The 4932-nt window shown below is 41.1% G+C and overlaps 1 long non-coding RNA gene across 1 annotated transcript in view; it reads right to left on the reverse strand.

The window, feature by feature from the left end:
• Positions 1-1423: 1423 nt before the first annotated feature.
• The window catches only part of LOC107183852, a 44935-nt gene continuing 41426 nt past the window's right edge, over positions 1424-4932 (reverse strand). The window contains exon 3 of the long non-coding RNA XR_001514658.1: positions 1424-2526. This is a non-coding gene — a long non-coding RNA (uncharacterized LOC107183852). The remainder of the gene's footprint in view (positions 2527-4932) is intronic.

Consider the following 4932-nt stretch of genomic DNA (forward strand, 5'->3'; position numbering starts at 1 on the left):
CAACACAGCACGTTAGGAATAGTGGGTATCAGCTTCCTATTGCTGCTATAACAAATTACCACAAACTTAATGACAAATAATATAAATTTATTATGTACAATTCTGTAAGATCATCAGATGTATGTCTTGCTGGGCTAACATCAAGGATTTAGCAGGAACGTGTACCTTCTAAAGGCTCTAGGGGAGAATCCATCCCTTGCCTTTTCCAGCTTCTAGAGGCTGCCCACATTCAATGGCTTGTGGTATTTTTTTTTTATCTTTTAAGCCAGTAATCAAATTATTCCAACATCATATCTCCTTCTTTTCCATGATCATATCTACTTCTCTGACTCTCTGTCTCCCTATCCTATCTTTTAAAGGACCCTTGTGATTATATGGTGCCCACTTTGGTAATCCATGATAATCTCCCCCATTTATAGGTCCTTAAATTATTTACAGCTGCAAAATTCCTTTTGTTATATAAGGTAACATATTTATAGGCTCCAGGAATTAGTACATGGACACCTTTGGGGGACATTATTCTGTCTACCACAGAGTGGCTGGAGAAGGAGACAACTGCTGTGCACAATCATGATGACCATCAGCAGAGAGACCCACACCTGGAGGGTGCAAGAGAAGAACAAAGTTCGAGAGCCCTAACTTTTTTATTATTCCCTAAATTAGCAAAAGCTACTCTATTAAAATAGAAAAGGAGGAGTCCAACAATATGTGATTATAATAAGAAGAACTAACCGGTATGAAGCATTTACTAGGTGCCAGTTTCTCATACAAAAAAAAAAAATATTGTATGTGATATTATTAAGCCACATTATATAAATGAGGAAAGACAGATTATTATTCAGAGACGAATAGAAATTACCCGAAATCTCACAGCTACTAAGTACTGCAAGTGGCATTTGAATTTAGTTCTATCTGATGTGAGAACTGAGCTCTCAACCTAGTGTTGTATTAGAGTAGGCTAATTGCTGAGCACCGTCATACCAGAAACTTAAGCTGATACTTGGGCTGTTTTCCCCTTTTGGCAATTTAAGTTTGGCAATTCCTTCTAAAGTGATATTTAAGAAGAAGCCTGGAGTAGAAGAAAGAGCCTTGGACTTGAAATCAGCTGATTTATTTCTTGTTTAGGTAGCAGTCCACTGTGGATATTTGTGGGCATCTTTCCCTGGGGTGATTTTGGTCCTAGGCTCCTTCCACATGTGGCTCTGCTATCTGCTAGGCCTCAGGGTCCCTTGCTTCCAGAGGCAGATAGGAAAATAGGGGATGAAGAAAGCATGACTGTTTTTTAACCACCTCCTTCCAGAAGAGCTGTATCGCCTCTGCTCACACTCCATTGGCAAAAGTTGGTCATATGGGCCCATCTTGATGCTGGAGGCGGAGAAATCTGGCTTCTGCCTAGACAAACACTTCCCAGTGGTTCTTCCAACCATCCTCAACTCTAGTTGTAGCCAATGTGTTCCGTGCAATGAATGTAAACAGAACTGCAACATGAGACTTCTGACCAAGTGTCCTCAAAGAAAGGGGGCTCCTTTCTTCCCCTTCTTCTCCTTCCTCCAGGTGGAGAGGTTGAAGAGCCATCTTAGATGAAGAATAGATTTGGTGGAGGAACAAGCTAAAGAGGGAGCCACAGTCCCTGCTGATCATGAGGTTGCCAAACCAGTCCCAGATTGCTCAAATCCAGATTTGGTTTACATGAGATACACACATTTCTCTCATGGTTAAGCCACTACTGTTAACCACTGTTTTCTAACACCTGCAGATGGTTCTGATCCTGACTAATACACAGGACTCTGTTTCCTTTTATCAGAGTATCAAGCCAAACACACCACACATGACTAAACAAAAACTATTTCTGCAAATCAAAGGATTTGCCTGGTAACCTCATTTTCATCACTGGCGTTTCTGCCTTCCCACCCTCAGTCACCTCAGCTGGTGTCACTGATGGCAAAGCCTGCTGGGCAAGCTCTGCAATGACTTGACAAACAGGAAGTAATCAAGGGCTTTCTCACAGGCCTTGCCCACAAGTTGCCTCACTGTCAAGCCAATTTTGCTGCTGAGTGACTCTGGTGGGTTGGGTTAAAGTTCAATAGTAGAATTCATTCCAGACAACTCTCATCTTCTGGGAAATTGCAGCTTCCTATTACCCGTGTCCACCTGTAAGGACAGAATATCAAAAGCGACCCAGTTTCTACTGACACTTTCACACTGAGATTTGTCTTACCTGAGACCTTTCCAGTGGGTTCTGCTAACCAAGATAACCTGCAGTTCTGGGGCGGAGGCTGACACGAGGCAGGCTTCTGCTGCTGCACGGTGACGATATTTCTGTGGAAAGTTTTGCTTGTCTGTGAGGAACGCAAACTCTCAGTTTTGACTTCTGTGGAATTTCAAAGCTTCAGGACACAGTCCATTGGCTCCAGTTCCTGGCTCCAGGCAAGGCCCCAGTGAAATGGCTGCTGACTTTTTCTTCTTTGCAATAGTATTTGACAATAAATGCTTAGAGAAAGTGATGCATCATTATGGACCATCTCCCTAGACAAGAAATACACATGTTCACGCAACACGAAATTTGCCCATAATTTCCTGAAATTCTAGGGCCCCTGAAGTCCATCCATGAGTCCAGAATCCCCGTTAGGAAGTCTTGCTTTTAAAGACAGAGCAGATTTAATAACCTCTAAAGTCATTTAATTTCCCCTTTGAGAGAGATTTCTCCCTTTGTCCCTCCCAAGCAGAATAGACCAAATCAATTCTAGAGCTTATTCGTGGGTTTTACTCTTAGTTATGACCAACAATGAGAGAAATGCAACACACCCTCCCCACTTTCTGTTCCAAAGTTCTTCATCTGAAATTTAAATCCCAACTACCTCTGCTTTCCTGCCTTATCTCACACAAACAGCCCACACGCAGTCACGTTGGACTGCTTATTTGTAGTTTCCCAAGCATCCCAAGGTGCCTTCTTCTGCCCTCTGTCTTTGCTCAGATAATTTCCTACCTCTAGACACCTCTCATCCATCACCATCTGTCAAAGTACCACTCCTTCATCAAGACTCTGGGGGAAAAAAGAGATTGCTCTATAAAGTTTTCCCTGAATCCTCCCTTTGTGCTTTCAGTCTGAGCCTGAACATCTGTTATAGAACATATACCTTCCATAATGGATGATTTAGTCCTCCACGCAGCAGAGTATTTGAATTATTGAGTTCTGGAATAAGAATGATTGGGTGTCAACCCTGGCTCTGCCTCTTTCTCACTATGTGACCTTATATATGTTTCTTAACCTTTCTGTGCTTCAGTTCTCTCATTGATAAAATGGACGCAATAAGCTTAAATGAGCTAATCTATGCAAAATTCTTAGTATAGTGTCTGGCACATTGAAAGCATTTTATAAGGAGTAGTTATTTTTACTTTAGTTAATGGATATTTTGTCCCCACCCCCTAACATTAAGCTATCAAGTAGTTGAGGGTAGAGTCTGGGTCTTAGTCATCACTTTACGCCACATAGAAGCTAGCAAAAATACTTTGCACATAGTAAATAACCAGTATATGATATTTTAATGAAAAATGAATCATCCACAAAAATATCACCTAAGAACTTCAGACAGCATTGTTGTCATCTATATTTTATGAATACATGAAAGACCATGGAACCGTAAGATGGATGTTTTATTGAGACTACAAAGTATTCTAGGTCTTGAAAAAACATCCTGATCTTAATTCTCTGTCCTAATTCTAGGGCTTTTTAAAAATATATATTTTTTTATTGATTTCAGATAGGGAGAGAGAGAGACAGAGACATCAATGAACTCCTGCATGCCCCACATTGGGGATTGGTCACGCGATCTAGGCATGGGCCCTGACCGGAAATCAAACTGTGACCTCCTGGTTCACAGGACGATGCTCAACCACTGAGCCATGCCAGCCAGGCATTCCAGGACTTTTATTCCACCATACAGAATATGACAAGAATTCCCATCTTCTCCAATTATAATTCAATTTTTATTCAACAATACAGACATTTATTTAGCAACTATTGGGTGCCAAAAACTGTGGTAAGGGGTAGGGTTCAAAGATATCCTTCTTGGGCTCCTGCAAACCAGCTGTCTTCCTGGCACTGGAATTCAAGCTTAGGACCCAGATTATATATACATTTTTAAATTCCTTGAGTTTGAAGCCCAATGCCAGATGGCAACTGGCCTGCAGGATTTTCCTCTCTTGTGACAAGGGGTGTATACCTATGTCAAATGACAGAACAGCATGTCATACTTCATTACAAAGTAATTATAATAATAATACAGTGGGGCCTTGACTTACGAGTGTCCCGACTAACAAGTTTTTTGAGATACCAGCTGTCTCTCCGCCGATATTTTGCATTGAGTTGATAGAGTAATTTGAGTTAACAAGCTCCTTAAAAGCTTGGTCTCGGAACGAATTAAACTCGTAAGTCAAGGCCCTACTGTATATAGAAAATTTACTAGACCATTTCTGGCCTCTCAGCCCACTGAGCCGACCCTAATGTACCCCTTGCCACACAGAAATGCTAGATACAATGTAACAAAATATTATCCACATAACCAAATTTGATAAGAAAGAAAATGGATCCTCGAGTGCTAAGAATGCCATGAAATCCAGCCAGAGGAGTAAATATGAGCTGATACCAGAAGGAAGCCACAGAAGTTTCCGATAGAGTTATGGGCCCTTTAGGCAAGGCAACTAGTTTCCTAACATCTTCAGAAAGCAAAGAAATGTGACTCCAGGCCTTTAGGAGGGACAGAATGGAACTGAACTCCCTGCATAAACATATCATCTGCCTGGGGTTTTGAGAAAGGAAAAAAAAAGTCACCTATAAAAATCAAAACTCTGAGCCTACACCACACACACAGTTTGGATATCTTAATTTATAATACTTGAGTAATGTGGAACCTCTAGCTGGTATATATATAT

Source organism: Myotis davidii, unplaced genomic scaffold (genome assembly GCF_000327345.1).
Source record: "Myotis davidii unplaced genomic scaffold, ASM32734v1 scaffold83, whole genome shotgun sequence".
Classification (NCBI taxonomy): Eukaryota; Metazoa; Chordata; class Mammalia; order Chiroptera; family Vespertilionidae; genus Myotis; species Myotis davidii.